The sequence below is a fragment of the Haemorhous mexicanus genome, chromosome 4 (genome assembly GCF_027477595.1).
Source record: "Haemorhous mexicanus isolate bHaeMex1 chromosome 4, bHaeMex1.pri, whole genome shotgun sequence".
NCBI classification, from domain to species: domain Eukaryota; kingdom Metazoa; phylum Chordata; class Aves; order Passeriformes; family Fringillidae; genus Haemorhous; species Haemorhous mexicanus.
The window spans coordinates 5,558,847-5,581,718 of record NC_082344.1 but is presented as its reverse complement, the minus strand read 5'-3'; positions in this window follow the sequence as shown (position 1 = coordinate 5,581,718).

Sequence of the window (22,872 nt, the reverse complement as noted above, 5' to 3'; positions counted from 1 at the left end):
CAGAGCCTCCAGCTTCTAATCTCTTCCCTGGCTTCCCCATATCTGAAGCAGATCTTTTGTTAAGTCAATTAATGAAATTAAATTATAATTTAAAGAGAACTGCAGGAGAAAATATTCTTTACAAGTCATTTATAGGTATGTGATAGATAAAAAAAATGAGGAAACTTGAGCAATAATAATTCCATGCACTCTGCTAAGCAGTTGCAGCTGTGGTGAGCTTTCGTTCACTTACGGAGGTGCAGCACGTTAAAATGCCAGCTCCACACTTGATCCACAGATGAGCAAGGCCAGCCCTGGGTGTTTGTGCCCAGCCACTCTGCAGGGGCACAGGTGGTGGAAATTGGGAGCATCACCCCTGATGGGCTACAGGTGTGCAGGACAGGTGAGCAGCATTGAAGGTAAGGAGTGCCCAGGGGCACTGAGGGCACACAGGTGCAGTGCATCAGCGTGAGGGGATAAAAGGCTGGGATAAGGACAAGAGGAGCAGAGGTCTGTGGCCTTCTGAAGTGATGGGATGTTGCTCTGTGAGGGCAGAGACCTGAAGCCTTCTGCTGAGGTGAGTTGTGGCTCTGTTTGGGTGAGTGTTTGAAGCCTGCTGCGATGCTTTGGTGGCCGTCTCAGCGGGACACAAATCCACCTCTGCAATCCGGAGTCAGGCCGTGCAGGCCGCAAGAGCTGTTTTCCACAATCACTGTTATTTTTTTCCAGCACACGAGCCCTGAATCTGGCTCTGATTTTCCTGGCTGTGTGCATGGAGTGTTTTTCCTGAGAAATGCTGTGTCTCTGAGGGGTTTGGGGCTGGCCATGTGTCAGCAGGAGCCCTGTGGCCCACTGCGGGCTCCATCCCTGGCCTGGTACCGCCCTTGGCACTGCACAGCCACTGTGGGAAATGCCAATTATTTCCACTCCCACAGCACAGATATACAGCTCTCTGTAAATCTCCATATCTCTGTGGGTTAGGTCTGTGGGGTGCACAGTAACAAGAGAAACTGGGAAAGGATTTGAGCTCTCAAATCCTTTCCTCTAAACTCAGGGATGCACCAGCCTGGCAGCACTGTGTGACACCTGTTTATGGAGACAGCTGTGGGATTTCTGCTGGCATTGTGCTGATTTACTAGGAAAAAATTACCAAAAAACTACCCATATCTTTTAAAATGGGTTTATATTAACCCTAAACTTCAAAGAACTTCTAAGCTGGTAAACAGAGTTAACTGAGTTACATCATGGAATTTCTGTAAATAACATCCAGTGCTGGCACAATGCTATCTGTTCTGCTGTGGGTTTAAAACAGGCTTTGTCCTGCTGTAATTCCTGATTTTTCTCTGCTAGCATCCAGATTTTTTGCTTATGGCAATATACATAGGAGAGGTAGAGGAATATTAGCAGGAATGGAGTTTTATGGCAGCTGTAAAAATAGTTGATTCCATATACCTTTGTGCCTTGCAAAGCATTAGTAACTGGATCCTGGCTACAGCATGTAATTACATTGCTTGATGCATTGTTGGGCATTAGTAGGATTCCTTCCATCTGTCTAATATTTCCCATCCAAGAATACTATCACATTTTATTACAGCCATTCAAAAATTCCTGATCCTTTTCCAGGCTCACTCTGGGTGTGATGATACAGAATTTCACCCAAAATATTTTAAAGGCAAACTAAGCATTAAAAACCAGGCATGGGTAGTATTTTTTTTATTACTAATGTCTCAAATTTATGCTTTTGCATTAGATATGACCAATTCTTTTATTTTTATTTTCACAAAATTACCAGTTAAATGCAAAAATGTTTGTTGGGGACTGAGGACTTCACAAAATAAAAAATTGAGTCCATGTTCTCTCACGTTAATTGCCTGTTAAATTAGCTAACTCCATAGGCAAAGGACTTAAAATCTGATCTGAAGAGGTGTCAGTTGCATCTAAATAGGAATTAATTTAACAGAGGAAGGCAAAAGCACAGCCCCAGATCACTCACCCTGCCTCATCCTTTGTTCCTCAGGCAGCAGCTGGAGGTACCACAAGTGCATGAGACAAAAAGGAAAGATCCAGCCTTTGCTGCTGGTTTGAGGCATCCCTGCACTTTGCAGGGCAAACACAGGTTGGGTTGGCCTCTAGGGCTGAAATGCTCAGTGCTGCTCCCCCTTTGGCACAGCTCCTCCTCTGCAGGTGCCCTCAGAGCCTCTCTGGCAGGGCTGGCAAGCATGCAGAGCACTTGGGGCTCACCTGCTGCCAGCCTTGGGAAAGCCTGGGAGCTCCTGGGCAGGGGGTGCCGGGGCTGGCTGTGTGCCCTCCCTCGGGGAGCCGGCTGCAGCACCCCCTTCCCTCCCTGCCCGCCTCCAGTGCCTTTATTGCTGTTGTCCTGGTAAAAGCCTGCAGTGGTTTGGTCTGAGCTGCAAGAGATCTCAGATGGTTTTGTGAAAAAGTTGAAGGTGTGGTTTTTTTTGCAAATGTTTTGGTTTTAAATGTAATGATTGAATGTAAAGGAAAGAAACCTCACAGCCTATTGGCTTTCTGTTGATCTGGAGGAGATACAGCTCCTTAAAAAATCCCACATGTCAGCTCTTTAATGTCTCACTTTTGGGATAAACTATTTCAAAATTACCCATTCATCCCAACCCAAATTAATTTCAGGATCTAATTCCATTTTTTTTTTCTTAACACACCTCCCCACACACTTTTTTTGCTGGCCATCACACTTGATGGCCCAGTTGAGAGAAATAGGCAAAATACATTCCCCTTGCATTTTTTCCCTGCCTGGACAAAAAATGGCAAATATCCACAAACTGAAGGATTAGGCAGCATAGAATATTGTCTAATTACAATAGGCTGAAAAAACTCTCAGGAAATTCCAAGACAGAATCTGCATGTGGCCTGCAGTTGATTTTCAGATAGTGGGATGAAGATTTCATGAACATATTGAAGGGGCACCATTCTGCCCCAGATCAGGGAAGGCTGGAGTAAGAACTATCTGTTGCTGTCTTCAGGCACAGATTAGCCAGAAAAATTTTTTGTTAACTGGGGGAAGAAGATATTTCAGGTTTAGGGAGATGGAGGTGCTGAATTTCCTGCACATAATCTTTTTTATGAACACTCATCAAGAAGTACCATTGTGTGGCTCCATTGAAATCTGAGCAGGAATACTATTTCCTGCCCTTCTCCTCAGTACTTTTCCTATTGTTTCAGCTGTCTCCAGCATCTTGCTTTGAATCCTTGATTATAAATGACCTAAATTCTCGAATTACCATTTTTGTATTTTCTTCAGGAAGCTTCTGTCAAATTCCAGGACATAATATTTTAGGATGAAGAGTTTAAAATAGACACATATGATTTTGATAAATAAAAGCGCTGCAGTCTACAAAGCCATCTGAATATAAAAGTGGTTTGTCTTTTGCCCACTCTAATTAGGCCATCAAAAATAGAAATATTGAGCCAGGCACATCCAATTAAGTTTGCCATTCACCAAGTTTGAGGCTTTCTTATGGAGACTTCTACCATAATGATAAGGAGGTGGAAAAAGAAAGCAGTCATTAGCAATGCTCAGGGAATTTGGTTTTCTTGATGTGACCAGCAGCCGTGGTGGATCTGGGAGGTGGCAGGACTTAGTGGTTTTTTCTTAGACAGTTCTCCTGGTGGTGCAGAGTATAATGATGGCCTTCTAGTGGCATCAAAGAATGTTGGTGCTGCTGCTGAAATGGGTTTGCAGGCTGGAGCCATCACCATGCTCACGTTCATGAGGCTGTGTAAGATTATGGGGCTGGGAGGAACTGCTTTACTTTGATGGCTGCCAAAGAGCTAGGGGGTGTGGGCGGGTCTTGTAGCAGCTCAGAAGCATTCCAAGGGCTTGGATTTTGTGTTTACATGGAGATGAGAGAGGGAGGGTTGACCAAATTCACTCACAAGGTCCCTTCTATGCCATGGTTTAGTTGAGGGATCAGGGAACAGGTTGGACTTGCTGATCTTGGGGGGGTCTCTTCCAAACTTGTGATTCTGTGATTCCAACTTAAACTTTTCTATTGTATTTCTGTTAGATCTTGAGTTGATAAGGATTGCTTGGAGATAATGGTGGAGGATTGCTTGGGCTTCATAATCATCCTCTCATTCCTGTAAGATCTTTTTGCCCAATGGAGTTCATTCAGCACCACTTTAAATGAGCAAGTATCACTTTCTGAATGGTGCTGGCTGGTGCCAGAAAGCTGTCATTCCCTGGGGGAACCAGGGCTTTCTGAACAGGGTGGTTTTTGTAGTCACAATCTTCAAAGAAAGAAAACCAGTGTGACCCACACGTGAGTGAATGAAGTGTTGTTACCCCCAAGACAGGCTGAGAATCGTTTTCTAGGAAGTTTCAGGAGGTTTTGGAAGATAACATGTCACTGAGAGATTAATTATTACACAGAGAGGAAAAAAAATAAAAATTAGGAGGCCAGTGTACACACATTCTGGTGAAAACTCACCTGAGGTAACCTTGATAAGCTCTAAGACTAAACAATTCATCAGTGCTCATTTGCTGAAGGGAATTGGTAAATTATTGGGGTAATTTCTCTCTGCAGAAGTAGTTCACCAGTTCACAAAGAAGAATATATCATTCGAAGGGCTGGCTCACATTTCCAGCTGTGGATTAATAACAACTGCATGCATGCTGGCACATAATTTAGATTCCAGCCATGAAGTCTCTGAATTGTGGGCTGGAAGCTGCAATAATGTATTTCATAAATACAGCTATTGTTTTTGCTGGCATGGTGTTGCACGTAGCAGTTAAGAGAGCACAGTGCAACATTTAGCAAACTGAAAGGCCAGGGAACTGTCTGAAAATCAAGTTTTTGCATTATTTGGGGGATCGAAAAGCTGTTCCAAACTGAACTGAAATGCACAGATCAAGTTGCTAAAATGGAAAGTGTGCGTCTGTGGATTTGAAGCGTTCTCTAATTTGAGGCTTATAAGGGAGTATTTTATTTTAAAAGTTATTCTCAAGATTGGATATTTATATAAATATCAGGCTGTAGTTCTTCCCCACCCCCCAAAAAAAAACATTTGCAGATCTTGAATATTTGGTGTCAAGCACAAATTCAAAAGGAATCAAAACATACCACTGAAGTGAGCAATTGCTGAACCCAGGCAACTTCATTTCCCCCTTCCAATGACATTCTCATGCACATCCCTACCAAATCACAGCTTTTAGAAATTAAATAAATTTATGTTAGTTTGGGTTAGGGTTTTTTTTTTAGGTCTGGGAACAGAATCACTGCCACTGAGCCTTAAAGCAAATTTTAATCTAAACACCATGAATTCCCTTTTAATTGTAGGGTTTGTAGGTGTAATTCTTTATTCTGACTAATGCAATTTCATTTTAGGTATAAGATATATCTGAATACTTAGATCAACAAGTACGCCTTCTTTTGTAAAAAAAAAATTTTGGAGCATGTTGTTCTTGGATTTTAAATCACATAAAATAATGAGGAGGTTGAAATTCTTTTTCAACTTTTTTCACAGCATGATTCCCTATGGCTAAGCTTTTGCTTATTTATGTGAATGTAAAATGGGATTTAAAAAAAATAATGTTTTGGTTTTACTCATCCATATTCTAAAGCTGAAGAAGGAGCTTAGGAGTGAATCAGATGTGCTTAATTCAGAGCAAACAGAGATAAGGAGGAGCAGCAGTTCTGTCCTCTGAGCAGAGATTAAATCAAGATTAGCCTAGTAGGTGTTGTCCATCCTACTCAAAAGGTTTCTGTTGATTTCTGAGGGATTTTCCAAAAAGAAAACAACACATGCTGCAGGAATAATGCCTTGACACCCATGAAGGCTATTAGGAGCTTAATGACTCAAATAAAACAGAAGCTTTGAGTGGCCACACTGCGGGCCCAGATTCACACAGCATTTACGTTATTGGTGGTTTTACCAAGGAACTTTGGAGTGAGGGGGTTACATTGACACAAAAAAAGAAGCTTTTAAATTCACCTGGTCTATAAGTCAGGCTCAGGGATGCAGCAGGAACACGCAGAACTCCCCACTCCTGGAGTAGGTACGTGCCCACTTGTGGCCAACCACGCGTGGGAAGAGTCAGATATCTGAGAAGGAAACTGAGAGAAGGCTGAGCAGGAAAGGCCAAGATGAAAATTTCAGCTTGCAGTCCATCTTTCAAAGACACTTGGAAACCTCATTCCAGACTAAAGAGATGCATTTAACCTTAAAATGAAATGACAGCTGTGAGTCCTTCTCTGCAGTTAATCACTGGAGATGGCCTATCTCAGCATCCATTTCAGTATTCCAGGAGGGAGGAATGAACCCTGTTCAGCAGGGTTCTCCCTTGGGTTTAGATGCTGACTGATGAGAATACAAAAGGAAAATTGAAACAATTTTGTGTATCCATTTGGACATTCAGCATGTGCAGATTCAATCTCCTGTGACCATTCCAAAACTGTTAAATTTCCTTAGATTGCCAGGGGGATTCCTGGCACAGGTCAGAGCTGTAACTTAAAGCAAGTTAGTTAGTTATTTATGCTTGAATACTCGAGTGAACAACTGATAAACACATCTGGAAATATTTATCTCTCAGTAACCACTGATCTGCTCCTCCCAAGCATAAAACAATATTTGTTGCACTCTTGTTTATTGAGGGTTCTTACCAAATTCACATCACTGAATCATGGGAGTGAAGTAGTCAAGTATAAACTTCATTGTCTGTGAAAAGCCACACTTAATTCACTGATCTTCCCAGTTGCTGTGTCCAGGGCAGGATTAATGGAGCAGTGCTTAGGAACTTCTCAAAACCACTTGGAGATTGTTTTCCCTTTGTCTCAGTTAAAAATAGGAGTATTAAGTTTCTCAATAAGAGTATTGATTTCCAGATTATTTACAGGTGGAACTTGCATCCTTATGAATGCATCCATAATGAAACGCGAGAACCATTCAGAGAAGCTGTCTGGAATTAACACTGTTGGGAATCCAGCCACTTCTGCTCAAATCTGGGATGTTTAAAGCCTTTCATAACTGATATCATCTCTCTCACAAGGCACGTTCTTCCCACAGGATGTTGTGACTGCAGGGCTCCCTACCTGCTGCTTCTCCTCTCTTCTTTCCACAGAGAAAGCTACTTCTGTACATCTGCCCTCCAGACCTTATACATGCATTTCATCCACAAGAAATTATGCATGAAGCAGAGTGCTTGCAGACCTTGAAGTCAGGGGACTGAGTTGTCTGATGTGTTCTTGTTTAGTCTTGTTTACTAAACACATCATCACACAGCTACGGCTTAAACATTGATTCTTCACGGGCCAGGGAGCACTCCCAGCCCTTCCTGTGACATTTGGACAAAGCCAGAGTGGTTGAAATTGATGGTGTCAGGCTGCAGATCTGTGATTGATCAAATAGCATCAATCCATCAGAGCGCAGGGAGAGAGGGAAGGACACGTCATAAATAATAGACATTGCCTGTGTTGTAAAGCATGCTGGGAATTGACCTGCAAATGTAAATCCCTTCCTCCCTCTGCATGGAGCTCCAAAAGCAAGCAGTAATTGGAATTATCTGATAAGAGTTATTAAAGTGAAGAATTGTTACAGCTTTCAGTGCCTAAGTCTCCCAGAGCACATTCTCTGTGGGCTTACTCAGCCCTAGAGAGGTCAATAACCTTTAATGCAATCCATTGGGGAAACAGAAATGTCAGAACTATAAAGTAGCCTGTATCCATTCCCAAATAACTGGTTTGACCTATGGATCTAAATACTGGAAATAAATAGGAGCCTTGAGCCACAGAGATGCCAGCCACCTCCACACTGCTTGGCCTGCAACAGAAATGACCATTTTGGCAAGGATGCCAGTTATCACTCAATAGTGATGAGTGGCCATTTTTCATTATTATTGCTTTTTCAGCATTGCAGGACTGCTGTGCTGCCCTCAGAGGCAGTGACATGTAAGTCATTTGGCTGACATTTTAATAAACATCTGTTATTTTCAGGGCAAGACACAACGGTCATCTTTGTTAGGCATTCTGATGATGTCTCCATGGATATTTGCAGTCTGTTCCTGCAGAAACAAAACAAATATAAAACCAACCAGCCCCATCAGAGCTTGCAGTGGGATGGGAAGTCCTTGAGAGCTTTCACCCCTCTCCATCCATGCTCTGCTGGGGTAAGGGCTCACAAGAAGTTAGCACCTGCTTCCTTGAGTGATGTCTTCCTGATGTACAGCAAGGTGTGTGGACCCTGCAGGGTTAGAAAGCTTGGGAAGAGTGACATTATTCCTCATGATCATTGATGAGTTTCCAACAGCCTGAGGGGCTTAAAGGGGATGCCTCAGGAAAAAGGGTTTAGCTTTAATTTAGTTATGTCCATATCAACTTGTGTTTAAGGTTTAAATGGGTGAAGTTGTCTTGCCCTAAAAATGCACATATTTTTCATAGTGTGGGATGGTGGCAGTAACACTGTTTGAGGTGGTGCAAGAAAGAGAGAGAGGGAGACTGCTTTCTCATAAATCGCCAGCTTAAGCAAATAGTGAGAGTGCCAGACAACCAAACCTGTGAAAATAGTGTTGTTTCACTGCTTCTTAATCCCTCCTGGCCAGGAAATATTGAGAGTTCAGTAGTGAGAGTGGTGTTGTGCTGTGGAAATATGCTGTTATGACTTAGAGTTCCTGTCAGAGAAACTGAAGTGTTTTCTGAGGTCACAAGGTGAGAAACTTTAGCAAGTGAGAAACTCTCTTATTTATGAAAGGATATGGGCTCATATTAAATGTTTTCATCTGATAACAAGTATAATTTAAAAACCTGGGTTTGGAAACCTCAGCATATTCTTTTTGCATTAAAGGGCAGAAATGCACACTGAAAAACTTAAGCAGGCTATTTAATCACTGAGCACATGTGAATTTGCATTGTCTTTGCTTTTATCAGAAGTTACAGAGGACAGGGGTAGCAGCAGCAAGAGTGTCTGGACTAAGCAATCTCAAAATATAATTCAGTCAGCAGTGTGCCTGGAGAATTGTAAATAACCTCCTGCACGCACATACAGAGCAGAAACTAACCACAATTTGTTGTATGAAAATGAGTTTTACTCCATCACCAAGCCCGATCATCAGAAGGTCCTGCAATGTTTTGCCTGAAGCAGAAAATCAGACAAGACACTGCACCCATTTTTTAAGGTTCAACCAGATTCCTAAAGGAGGTCTAAAGTGGAGTTTTTGTTTTGTTGTGTTGGGGGATTTTATTTATGTTAATTTTTAGGATATACCACTTGGCAGCTGCCCTGTGGAGCTGGGTCTACCTGAGTGCCTTGGAGCTGTGCTGGGTTTTATGGCAGATTCAGGAAGGAATAGAAATAGGCCAAAACACTTAAGGCAGCTGGAAGATAAGAAACTTCAAGGAAAGGGGAATCATTAAAAAAAGTCAGAAAGCAGGCAGGGCCCCAGGTTATCCTGAGAGTAATTAAAAAATAAGTGCATTGGACTTACAGGTAACTCCTTGGCAGTGGATTGAAATGTGCCTGAGGAAAAGGTCCAAGACTTAATCCACATTCCTTTTTAGATGGAGAAGCTGGCATGGTGAGTGGCAGGGGATTTGCACCATCTGTGGGCAGTCAGGGTGCCTGTGCAGCCTCACAGGCACTGGTTGGGTGGGGTTACAAGTGCTGCCCTTCACTTGTGGGGCAGTCCCTTGCTCCAGACACAGCCAAGTGCAGCTCAGGGCCAGTGGAACACAAACACCTCCATCAGTGACACTGCCCAGCTTAGAGGGAAATTAATGGTGGGGTGTTAATTGCTGCTTTGGCAAGTGTTTAATCTGGAGCTCTCCTCCAGCTCCCACCAGTGCTCTGGGCAAGCTTTCCTCACACCACGTCTCTGCTGAGCCCTTGAGCTCTGCTTTGCACATTGCAGTAGCCAGATCCAAGACTCCCATGCATCCCCTAGGAATGCCATTGCTCATCCCTATCTCCTCACATGGCAAGCTGTGAGGTTACTGTGAAAGCTGCCACGTTTTCTGTTCCACTCAGGCTCTCCATCCTCTCAGCACTTTTCCAGGATGTCCACCAAGATCCAAGGAAAGGCAGATGTGTGTCAGTAGTAACACAGCTCCAGCTAAAACCCCTCAGCTGGCCCAAAGCACAGAGCTCTGCCTCTCAAGCATTTCCTTCTCACTGGCTCCTCTTCCAGGGAGAAGAAATTGAGGGCAGAGGGGTTGGAACTGGGTGATCTTTAAGGTTCTTCTCAACCCAAACCATTCTGAGGTGGTTCCATGATTTTGTGCATTGTCCTGGCAACTGCAGTAAAGATTATCTTTGAAAGTCAGTGTCAGCAGGCACAGACTGTGCCCCTGCTCCTGGAGGAGAGGTAAGGAGAAAAGACACTGAACAGCTCTTTCTATGGGTGCTGATCAGACAGAAAACAGAAATACTGCCATTCTAACCTCTGATTAGTTGAAGAAACAAAAGACTCTTGCTATCAAGAATTGGCTTTAAAACAGTTTAGGACAGAGGAAGGGTACAAATGGGGTAAAAATAACTGGATGAGTTGGCACTACCTGACACCCTTTCCTCAGCTACAATTTCTGCTTTACAGTGCAAATACACCCAACAGCATAGATCTAGTCAATTACTGCAAAAGCAGGTATTCCTGATCCCTCATCTCAGCCCACAGAGAGGTTCAGCTCCACCACATGCCTGTAGTGAGGAATGCCTACACCATTGGAGTTTTGGAAGAGGAATAGCTGGCAGCAGTACCCTTCAGCATTTGTTGAGCTATTATTCTGTATTCAGCCAGGAAGTACAGAAATACTGCACAACCCCAGTGTCCACGTGGCACGAAGGGAGAATATCTGGAACAAACACACTCTGCACTAAAAAATATTTTCCTACTCTGCAGCAAGGGTTTGTGAATAACAAACAGATTTTTCCCTCATCTGAGCAGCTTGAAATCACTTTCTGATTCCGAAATAGCATAGACATTTCAGATAATTTACATGCAATAAATTAACCAATAGTTCTGCTTCCCTACATTTAAGGAGTAGCAGACCCCCTTACAGATCCAGGGTGTGATAACTTACTGCAGGGAGTGATAATTTCAGATAACCTACTTATATTGTAGTTATTATAAGCAGAATATGGACATAATATAATAAGTTTGAAGCTGAGAGAAGTTTGGGAAGATAGAGGTCTGAAGTAATTTTTCAGTCAGGAGAAACCTGATGGAAACCTGTCCTTCTGCCCACTAACCATCTAAAACTACTGAATTTCATGGCCAGAATTAAAGCTGCTTTCTCCTTTTCAGAGTGCCCCTTTGGCTAGACATGCACTTTTGTCAAGTGGCAAACAGAGCAGCACTGAGCAAACAGGACCACTCATTGCTTAATTTCTCAGTGCTCTGGTGATTCTACCCACATCTGCTCAGATGGGTCTGAACATGATCCAGGCTCCACTGAATCCCCAGCAGGAGATTTTTTAGATCAGGCTCCACATCTAGCTGGTTCCCAAGACAGAAAGAGCATTTTTGACCTGTGCTCTTAAAGGTGTTAATGTGATGTAATTGCAGCTGCCCTGAGACAGAGTTTAGGAAGGTGAAAAAATCTTATTCTGTGGCTGAATTCCAAACTGAACTGCAACAAACCTGGTGTTATGTTAAGATGTGAGCTCTACACAGTGAATCTTCTCTGCTGAATTAAAACCAGCTGCAGGACTTTGTGAAAATTGTTGGTTAACATAATGATAAAAATTTGAGTGTTCTCACTGCCTTGTTTAAAAATTGACATTTTTTTCAGAGATCTTCTTTTCTATCGTACTTAGATATCCCCATTAATGTGCTTTAACATGGCACCTCTTATCCATGGGTGATGAATCTGGCAAAATGATGACATTCCTGGAAGACAAATGGCTTCTGGTTGGATTTTTTTTTTTGTTCCAAAACCTCACAACAAATAGCTGCATAACCTTCTGTAATCTCAATATAGTCAAAATGGACATCTGAGGATTCAGAGCAAAAGCCAATTTGGCCTGGTCTGCAGCTGAGCTTCAAATTCTGCCATTAGTCTCTCAAGCAGAATTCAAAGTTTACAGAGTAATCTGGAAATTATCAAAGCAAAAAATGGACTGTATTTTTGGGACTGGACAAAACACACTTGGGTTTCATTTTTATTTTTAAAAAACTGCATTTTCATCAAAAATTGTACACAGACAATTAATTTTTTTTGGTGTCACTGTTAGAATTCTGTATTTCTTAATTTCTCAGCGTTAAGAATGTTACTGATTTGGGACTGGCAGGAAGCACATTGTGTTCACCATTTTCCCTTTGCAGGGCCTGGAGTCTGGCAGGTTTTACACTGTGGCTTTCCCTCCTTGGTGCTGTTTTTGGGGTGTGCCTTCCACGGCACAAGGCAGAAATGCAGAACAAATCTTCTGAATGGAAAAAACTGGGCAGGCAAGTCTGACGTTTCTGTGGTTTATATTACCTGTTAGTCAAAACAAATAAGCAAACCCCAGCCATGTGATGGAGGGAAAGAGAATAATTTATGCACAAATTTTCAGTCTCTCAGCATTTTTAATTTCCTAGGTTTAGCTCTTCACTTCTCATTTTCCTAGACTGAAAAAGCACACTCTAATGATCTCTGCTAAAGACAACTGTAAACCCTTCTAATGGTTTTGCATTTGCTGTAATGGCATCAATTATTTATGGGTTGTTATTCCTGAGTAGAAATGAGGAAACCTTTCATTATGCTTTTGTATCAATCCCCTTCTGTTATGTGGTTCAGTACATCCTTGCAGCCTGTGCAGTAGCAGGAAGGCTTTAGCCCTCATTTCTCACATCCTGGTTGTATTGATCTGAAGGCTGCACTCCTGCAATGAAGTGGATCCTTGTTTTTTGGGAGAGGGAAGGTTGCCAACTGATTAATAAGGGGCTGACTGTAATACCTCAGCAATGTTAACTTTTTTTCAGAAGCTCAAAGTCAACATTTGAAAGGCAAACACTGCAATATACAACCTGCAGCTCAGAAAACATGTTCATAGCAAATATCCTGCTAACTCATACCAAGTTATACCCAATAAGAACTCTCACTTTGTGATCTTGGCAGCTTTAAGACTTCAGAAATTAAGGTTTACTATGGAAAATGCCAAATGTTTTCATGTATGAAAGACACAGTGCCATTTCATACATGGGGTCATTCAGACATGGGAGATGTTTTGATGTTTTTTTCCCTTTTTGAGACCAGCGAAGTACAAATGCATTCTGTATTTATTTATATATTTCACATTTATTTACAATACCTTATATTTTTCATGTGTAGTTTGTTTCTACCTGTCGAGCTCTAAAATGTCCTTCAAATTCACTCAGTTAGGTGTTCCTTTGAAAAATAAACGAGGGCAGAACTTCAAACCTTTATGCAAAAAAAAAAAGAAAAGCTTTAGTGTGTAGAAGTAGAAAATAAAAAGGGTTTCTGTGATGTAGAAAGTCTGGCCAAGATCCTTGCCTTGGGTGGAGGAGCCTGTCACCCCTACCTATGACAGTAGGGTTGTGTGGTGAGGTCTGTGTGGATGTCCAGGGCCACTGTCACTGCTGCAGACAGAGGGAATAGAAATTAAGTGTGGTTTTGGTGTGTCAGCAACAGAGCTGCATCACCATGGCAAATAACAAATGTTTCTGCAGATGTGTCAGGTTCAGTGCCTCACCCCAGCCAAGCTCAGAGCCTTTTGCAGCCCAGCAAAGGCCACGTGAAGCCAGTGCCACACACAGCAGCTGCCCTTGGAAGAGGTGCCTGCAGGCTCCATCCAGGGCCCCCCAAGGAGGGACAGGGCAAAGAGAGCTGAGAGCTTTCCCTAGGGGACAGCAGGGACCTCCACCCAGGCACAAGGAGCAGGAGTCATCCTCCACCCCTTTCAGGTTAGGACAGGTTCCATGCCAGGGGAGAGAGAAATAGTAGCTACACTGCTAATTCCTAAGCTTATGTCCCATTTTTTCCTCATTAAAATTGCCTTTTAGCTGTACATAATATTTGCTGTCAGTGCAATGGAAGCAGCTCCACCTTGGAGAGAGGATAATTCATTTTCCCAGACTCTGGGAAATTTCTTGTTTGTTCTGGCTTCAGGAGGACCCTGACCCGTCTGCTGCTTTGCTGAGCAGAGAAGATAATTTCCTCTGAAAACTGCCCTTATCATGAAACCTGCCTCCAATGTTGATCCAGTCTGTGTCAGGCAATTCTTATAGTGCAGAAGGAAAGTTGGAAAGTTATCTACAGAGCTCCATCATTTGGAGAAGCTGCCATGACCTTCTTTTTGCAGAAATATTTGTTCCACTGGATAAGTATTTTGTGCTATAGTCCACCATGTCCTCCAATTCTTGTATAAATCATAGGGATAATGTATTTTCACTTTATCAGAATATTGTAACTACATCTCTCAGCTTAAATTTGTGGTAATTTTTGTTTTCAACCCAAAGTACTTTTAAGTAGATTTAGATTAAATTAGACAGCACAAACAAGTCCTAAATATGTGAGGCAGCTGCTCTGTCTGCTGTGATAAGCAAACCAGAGAGGTCATGTTTGCATTTGTCATAGCCCAGGATCAGGTGGCAGGGATGGATTGCAAAGGTGGGATGGTTTCTTCCCTGGCAGATGCAGATCATGAACATGAAAGAACGCCACCAAACTGGTGACATCCTTAGTGTCACTAAAGTTAGTGACAGCATGGAGTTCCTAGGCACAGGAGAGACATCTCCCAACCATGCTGGCAGCAGGAAATGTGCATGCCAGCAAGAAGGATGCCTCTGAGTCTTGCTTGCACAGAGGTGAAAGCTGAGCATAGGCAGCTGGGGCAACTACTTGGTGGGTTACCTTAGGGAGAGTAGATGTGTTTTGGGGGGAAAGGCATGGAGAAGGCAAATTACAGATGGTCTAATACCCTGTTCATGAAAATAATGGCATTGTTATGGGCCTAGAAATCAGGACATAGGTCCTCATCCACAGTTTGATCCATACCCAGCCCTGGAGGAGTTTCCATCCAGGGCTTTGGTTTGGTCCCTTGTGCAGATCTGCCTCCAAATTGTCAGTCTTTACCTGGATTCACTGTGTGTGCAGACCATTTCTCCCCATCACACTTATATCTTCAGTTTGAACTGTTCCTCTTATTTGCATCTGAATTCTGAGTCTAAAATCAAGACCAGGGATTTTTTCAGATTCTGTTTTCAGTGACAAAACAGACTGCAAAAGTAAAAATGCTTTAGTTTCATTGTTTGGAGAGAGGAAGGTTCTGATGCTGCTGCTCCTAAAGCTGGAATGTAGCTCTACCTTTTTTCCCTATTGCTACCTTTTTCCCTACTGCTCTACCTTTCTTCCTCTTCCATCCTGCAGATGTCATTAAGCTGGCTGTGAGCTGGAGATTTCTAAAAAGCAGGTCTGGCTGACTCCTTCAGTGCCAGGAGAAGCTGTTGTATAATTGAGTCTCGCTCTGTTGGTGCATATCCCTGTAAGGAATCTGTGGTTATCATGGATGGGCATGTGCTTTCTTGCATGACTCTGAGTATTTAAGGGCTCCCTTTTGTGGTTTCTTTTATTAAAATAAATTTTTAAAGCCCCCAAAAACTTCCTTCCTTCCTTGGCACACATTAAGAACAATAGCTCTGTTTAATTTAAAAGGGTTTTCTTTCTTAGATGCTGAAGAGAAGATATTCTAATGAGAAAAAAGCATACTAAAAGAAGAGAATTTCACATTTGCTTCTGCATGCAGTAAAGTCATAACTGTTTTCTGAGAACTGAATTTTCTCTTCTGGTGAAAAGAACTCTCAAGAATGTTTGAGTATAGATGTCTTTAAATGTACTTTATTATTCTATAAAACTCTTCTAAAAATGAGGACAGTAGATATGACTGTACAGCATCTTTTTCTATATTATTTTAGTACTTCCTACCTTAGGATTTGCAAAAAAAAATTGCATCCCTGTCATAATGCAATCTCCTGACAGCATTGGCAGTGGCAAACTTTAGAAATGTACCAAAACTGTGTCTTCACATTGTGGACGGTGCAGAAGGTGATAAGAAGCTTAGAGGATAAAATAGCTTGGGGGAAAGGAGGATTAACCTCTCTTACTGAGAGTGGAACAGATACCAAGAAATTTTATTTTGCCTGAATTGCATTCCTAGTTTGAATGCATTCAGATTTGTGGGAGGATGTTCTGGGGGAGGGTGTGTGGGAAGGAACGGTAGTTCTTGAATTTTGTGCTCTGGCTGCATTGGCAGAGCAGACTCGGGAGCTGATAGGGAGCTCTTTCACTTAAGTAATGTGTTTTTCTTACTGGGAAGGGTAATTTATTTTAAAAAAAAGGAAAAGGTTAAAAAGGCACCTCCATTCCTAGCAACTTTCTCTTCCTGTTCTCCCCTGTCTTTCTTTGGGCTGTTCCTCAGGATCAGCACTTGGCCTGGGTGAATCCACCAGCGAATGTCCCAGGCAGCCACAGCTGACCCCCAGCTGTTGATCTTGGATGGGACCAGGAAACACAATCCTCCTTTGTGGGGGATCTCGAGTCTGATCATTTTGGTGCTGCTCCAACTCAAACCAAAACTCAAACATTTTGGAATTCTGCATGAAAGGCAGCAGTGCCTGAGGGGGAAGGGAGCTGTGCTGGCTGTCCTGGAGCTGTGGGTCTTCAAAGTATACAAGCATTGAAGGGAGGAGGTCAAGAAGATGGAGCCAGGCTCTTCTTGGTGCTGCTGAGCAACAGGATGGGAGGCAGGGGGCAGAAACAGATGCATGGGAAGTTCCACCAGAATGTGAGGAAGAATTTCTTTGCTGTGCAGGTGGCTGAGCACTGGAACAGGTTGTCCAGGGGGACTCCAGAGTGGAGATATCCCAAAGGCAGCTGGACACAGTCCTGAGTGACAGGGGTGCTCTAGGGGATCCTGCTTGAGCAGGTAGCTTGGACTAGGTGATCTCCAGTGGCTCCTTCCAGTTTTCCCCTTCCTGTGATCCTGAGCTCTCCAAGACTATGTGAAGCAGGCAGGCAGGGAGCCGGGCAGATCCCTAACAGACCTCTCATTTCCATGGAACCTGCAGTGGGAGATTCATAGTGCTGAGAGCATCTCTGCCAGGGTTGGTCTGATTAAACCATCAGAACAAATCAGAGGCTCTGAACTGGCACCTGGAGTCAGGATGCCAATGCAAAGTGGGGGTTTCAGGCATTTTAGCTGGAGCTCCCCAAACTCCTGACCCCAGCTCTCCTCCACCTGGGCTGGAGGCCAGGCTGTCCACATGGGTGACTGGGACACCACAGCCCCCTCCAGGCTCAGAGAGACCAGCCTTGTCCTTGCTCAAGATGGTCAGCAGTCTCCTCTTGCTTCTTCTACTCAGGACTTTTTATCCCGCTCATGGCACAGCTCCGGTTGCCCTACTGAATGTTTTAGAAAACATCACTTCAAATAAAATCTCCAAGGCTTAACTTAGACAAGAATATTTAAACTTTTCCATAGACGTGAAGTCACCAGTTGGCACTAAGCTGTGTTTATAGAAATAAAACCTGCTGGTTATTATTTGCTCTTCTGTTGGTTAAGCTGCTTTAACCCGTGCTGCTTCCACACTGGCCTTTGTTCAGAGGTAGCCTGACAGGTGGTGAACTTCTAAAAGAGTTGGTATTTCAGAGGCTGAGTGAGTTCCACTGCTAAATGGCTTTAAATTTGTCAAAGTCAGAACTGAACGATACTTAATGTGCTTGGCTTTTAGATTAGACATCTCTGGCTGTGCCTGAATCCCTCTCCTGTGGGAGTCCCTTTCCTCAGCCCCTCAATTTAGGGAGAGAAATAGCTGAAATTCAAAGCAAATATTACAGATTAATTGTGGGAAACAAAGATTAGGTTTATAATAATTTATTGTATCAAGAAAATTATTTGGGAGTGGTATTTTATCAGTCAGCAAAAAGAATTATGTATTGAGCTCCTCTTACCCATTGGTACAAGTTATATTTCATGGGCTTGAGCAGAGGAATTGATCTATTCACGGAGGAACTCTGGTTCAACAGTTAAAAATGGAAAATATTTGGAAGATATTGTGAGAATAGGCAATTTGTGATGGAGAAGAAGAAAGCTGGAGAAAAAGATCACAGTGCAAATGATTTTCACCTACTTGTAATAGATCTCTAGATATTTGTGACAATGAAACTGGGAGAGGTAATTAAAAGACAAATATTATAGAAAGATGATCAAATGCCAATATTCCAAACTGCTGTTCGAAAAGATGATGAGAATCATGAAAACTGACCCCTCAAAAAAAATCTTTGAATACAAAGACCAATCTTGAATGGGTGTCTTGAATTGCATATTATTTCTGTCACTTTCAGGAACACCAAATGGTCCTGGGGGTTTTTTGTTTTTTTTTTTTAATGATGTCCAAAGGTAAGTGAAAGGACTTCATTGTTAATGTTTGTGGTGTAAATGTTTCTAAGCATTAAATGGCAGCCTGTGGTGTTTATATTGGATTTAGATCCAAAGCAGCTCTTGAAGCTGTTTTGTCAGGTGTTAAACTGCACAGAAAGACACCACATTACTGACTATTGCAATTGTACCATAAATTATCAGATTATAAGGAGAGGACAATACCCCATTATTGTAGGAATCTTCTACAGTTACCAATGACAGTCACAAAATAAAAGTCTGAATATCTTTAGGTCTATCATTCTGGTCTGGCCCCAGAATGCAAGTTTATTTTAAATGTATTTTCTTGTGAGATGTTGAAGTGGGCAAGTATTTACAGTCCAGTGGATCTGAAGCAAAAACCTGCCAGGATCCAAGACCTTGGAGGTCAAAGGAAAATCGTCTTCCTTCAGTTTACCACTAGTTTTGAGGATGTAGATATTCACAGATGTAAGGGAGCACAAGATTTTTCCACTATAAACTTGTCATTTTCTAGAGGTATGCAGAGGTGGTTGTTTACTTTCAGATGTAAACCAGAAGGCATAAAATAAATAAGAATTCTAACTGATAGATTCAGTGAGAGACCAAGCACCCAGGATGGGTATTTCAAAGCAGACAAAAACTTTTGATCCATATTTAGCTGCAGTTTATTTAGAAACTGCAGATGAATTGGTTAACAGCTGATGCAAATAGTTATGAGCAGGCAATGGGCCTTGACTTCTCATAGCTCTTCTGAAACACAGAAGAACTCATAGAAAATCCTCCTTCATATTTTGAAGAAACCATCCTGTGGCCTTTGCTTATTTTTTGTTTTAATCTGGTTTACCTTCCTAGCCCTTAAAGGCAAACAAAGTTAAGCAAATGGGAATGTTCATCATTCTCCTCTGCAACTGTTATATGATATTTTTGGATGTGTTGGCCTGGAAACCTAAGTCATGGCTTACATTCCTAATATCATACAAGAGACTCTTTGGATGGTTGTGTTTTTACTGGCTCAAAGTGCACAGATACTTCGAAGTGGCAGCATCCAGCTGCACTCTCTGTAACCAGCCAGGAGTACACATCCCAAAGGAACCATGTCCAGAATGAAAACCCATCGTTAAATAATAAATAATATTACTGAACCTTCCACATGTCATTCTAATCTCCTGGGAAACATTTAAATTTAGCTTAACACTCTAACACAGTCAGCACAACTGGCCTTGCTTACCCCAGGCTTTGGTGGCAGAACTTTGGATCTGTAAATTGTATTTCTTGTAGCTCTGACCTTTCGTTTTTATGCAGCAGGTATGATGAAGGTATATACTGCACAAGACTATAGAACAATCAGGAAAATTTCCTTTTTTTTTTTCTTGCCAGGGGTTGTGGTATCATTGTTCTTATCTCCATAGTACTGAATGGCTAAAAATGGGAAAAACCTGTGCCTTTATGTTCACACACAGAGAAGATGTCCACGTCTGACTAACAAAAGCACATCATTCTTATAGTGTTCCCTCATCACTATTGGGCTCTTGTCCTTGTTTGCAAGATGAGGATTTTCTCCCAGGATTTCACAAAGTCAGGCACTTGGATTTCAGGTACTCCACTTCCCACCCTGACTAGGACATGAAACCTGTGTTTTCCTGGTCAAATGGATATCCTGCCTTTTGAGCAGGCTCACTGCACTGTACCAAGGCTATATTTGCCAGCTCCAAACCAGGGATTGCTCTCTCCAGGGAGCTCAAACATGAGTAACCAGCCATGAGTAATGTCACCTTGCACTGGTACATAATGCACGTGGGAGTGCTAATGGCCCACTGCTGACCCACTTAATGAAAACTTGTGTAGGTGATGCTGCTCTGAGCCTGTTTGCAAACAAACAAAGGGAGATCTACCCCCGAGGCAGGCTACAGCCTGGGAATGAGGCATCACTAAGAGTGTGTAGGCAGGGAAGATATTTGCAGTGGAATCATGGCCCCATTGAAGTGAGTGGTAGCACTCCCAGTGCCTTCAGTTTGGCCAGACACTTGTCCTTCTGTCGGTGCTGACCCACAACCCTTGACTGAGCTCAGTGGAGACTAAGCAGCATAAAATTCAGCACTGCAGTGTCAGAGCACTGCAAAACCAGCTCTGAAACCAGTGAATATCTACAGGGTTTGCAGCAGTTCTCACTCAGCTTTGTTTAAACCCAAAATATGTGGAGATTATCTGTAAGTACTCTGCAGGCATTCATGGTTGTCTTGCTAGGCAGTTCTCTGAGTAATAAGTTTAAATGATGGAGTTGTGTTATCAGGCTGGATAAAGTCCAGTAATGTGGCAAAGACCATAGGTTTCCAGAGCAAGACAAGCTACAGATGCAGGATGGACTAAAACACATTTTTAAAGCCTCTCACTGCATGTTTCCCATTGAATATGATTGATAGAAAGAGGAAAGCCTGATTTTCTGTATTAAGCATCAGCATCCTTGTATTTTGTGAAAGCACAGCCTGGCCCCATGTTTTTGTGTTGATCTGAACGTGCTGAGACACTGCAGGGCTCAATTTCAGGCGAGGAAACACTCTCACATGAAGTCTATGAATTATTACAACTTTATAACTGTGGGGTATAAAAATCCTGGGCATTTCTGAAATTTTTAAAAATTGCAGGCTTTCCAGCAGTGTGTAGGACTGGGTGAATCTGTGTGGTGAGGGCACATATAAGAGGACTGTGCAATTATCATCCTTAAAACTGTTCAGTAATGCTGTCCCTACCATGACATATCCATCTCAGATTTTAAGATATATAACTGTGCTTTATCATCAAAATCTATTTCAACTGGTATGGCTTGGATCACCCTGTTTTCTCATTTGTCTCTGGTATTTCCTGGTCTTTAAATCTCCAGACCACCTGGGGCTCTTAACCCTCTTTAATAAATAGGTCCATCACATTTTCCCCGTGTTCAAAAATGTCACAGCTGCTTCCAATATGTTATGCAGGGATCATAAAAATAAGTACAGTATAAAACACTATTATAGCCCTATTTCTAAGTTTCTCCAGCACAGCTCACTCAGTTCAAGACATCAGCCCTTCTGCAAATTCTGGGATGAGATTGTTCCTTCTAATCACTCTGCTTTTAGACATCCTGAAGGGATGCTGGTGCCTTAGTGCCTCAGAGTAGCTGCTTAATAGCCACAAACAACTCTGCATGTTTTAAAAAGGGGGGAATGGCTTTGAACTGAAAGACAGGAGGTTCAGATTAGATATTAAGAAGAAATTCTTTACTGTGGGGGCAGTGGAAATGTCCGTGGGGATTGGAGCAACCTGGACTAGAGGAAGGCGCCCCTGCCCCTGGCAGGGGGTTTGGAACAAGAGGATTTTTAAGGTTCCTTCCAACCCAACCCATTCTGTGAGCAAGCTGCACAGCACAAAGCAAGCTGCTGCTGTTCCTGCCTGGGAGGAGGGCCCAGAGCAGTGTCTGAGCACAGCCAGTGACAGCAGGTCAGCAGCTGCACCTTTGGTGGCCGTGGGCTCTGTCTCTGTGTCCGGGAGTCTCTGCCACTAATGGGTCTCGACAGAAGGGAGCCAGGGCTCCCAGGCACCATTCCTTTGAAATACTGCCTGAACCCGTGCTGCATGTGTGACCTGAGCTGACAGAGGGGCTGTCAAACACTGATGCATGTTGTTTGGGTTTGCTATTACTAGTCCTGTCATTCTTCTCACATCGACTGAGCTGATATAAATGTCTCTGCAGAGCCCAGGGTTTTATTCAAACACATTTCAGGCTGCTTTCATGAATTAACAGGAGCTGGATGATGAAACTCTATTGAGGCCCAGCAGCCAGGCTTGCAGGGGTCAGGGTTTTACCCAGCACAGTTGTACTGTACATTATTTACAAATAACTTGAACACATGGAGTAAACAGCCACAATGTTCCTAATTTGTATTTAACCTGCATTACAAGCAGACATCTGCAGAGCATTGCACAGAAAGAAGTACATCGAGTATTGGATGTACTAAATGTAATTCTCATCCATAATTTGTTATGGTCTGGTTTCTTTGGGGTTTTTTTAATCCCTCCAAAGGTGCCAATACTTGCACTCAGATCAACATTGTGTGCTAGTCAACAATAGGCATTTTAGCCTGTTGTATAGATAGTTCTTCCTCCTGGAGAACAAGGTTGTATATGGGATTTAGGAATGAGAAAGTGCAACAACTTCCCTTTGTTGGCTCCCTTTAAGGTCCCCTCCAACCCAAACCATTCTCTGATACCATGAATTTTCACCCTGACACATGCTGTTGTCCAAGTAGTTTGGAAGTTCCAGAAATAAATGTTTCCAAGAAGGAGACTGATACCTGCTGTCACTGTAAAAGCACAAAGTGCATGCAAAAGCCCTATTAATAACAAATATTAATAACTGCATGCAAAAACCTTATTAATAACAAATTACCCACAGCCTTTTCTGCTGAGGTAAGCTTTGAAGTACACTCTTCTGCAGATAATTCCATCTTCTTTTCACAGGCCATTTTTCTTTCTTGCTACATTATCTGTTTTTCA